Source organism: Penaeus monodon, chromosome 25 (assembly GCF_015228065.2).
Source record: "Penaeus monodon isolate SGIC_2016 chromosome 25, NSTDA_Pmon_1, whole genome shotgun sequence".
Lineage (NCBI taxonomy): Eukaryota > Metazoa > Arthropoda > Malacostraca > Decapoda > Penaeidae > Penaeus > Penaeus monodon.
This window is the reverse complement of record NC_051410.1, coordinates 12382951-12383438: the sequence shown is the minus strand read 5'-3', so window position 1 is coordinate 12383438 and position 488 is coordinate 12382951.

Genomic DNA, 488 nt, shown 5'->3' with positions numbered 1-488 from the left:
CTGGTAATCGTTATTTTTCCTGCAGATGCCTTAAGATTTCATTTTTCAATTATCCTCTCTGCTTTTTATTCTCTCCCATTATTTTACAATAAACCAATAAACATCAAACAAATGAATTATCGAAGAAATGAATAACTTAAATAAACACCCTCACCATTCTTAGTTCCAGGTTTCAATAATCCCAACCCCCTACTCCACCGACAATGACAAAACGCATGCACGCAATCACACACGTATTCTGGCCGTAACCCATGTACGCTGTAACACCTGGCGACAAATAACTGTCCCGTTTCAACCTCGGCGACTCAGCACATTGTCTCTACAATGGATGCCCCTGGTTCCTTGCCTGGGCTAAAGCTACTATATTAAACGTCCTCTTTTCCCAGTATTTCATTTCATTACAGAAGATTTTTCATTTTTCTGAGCAACAAAAAAACTGCTACAGGATAAGAAATATTAAACTGGAAAAATGAATCTATCCATCGGTT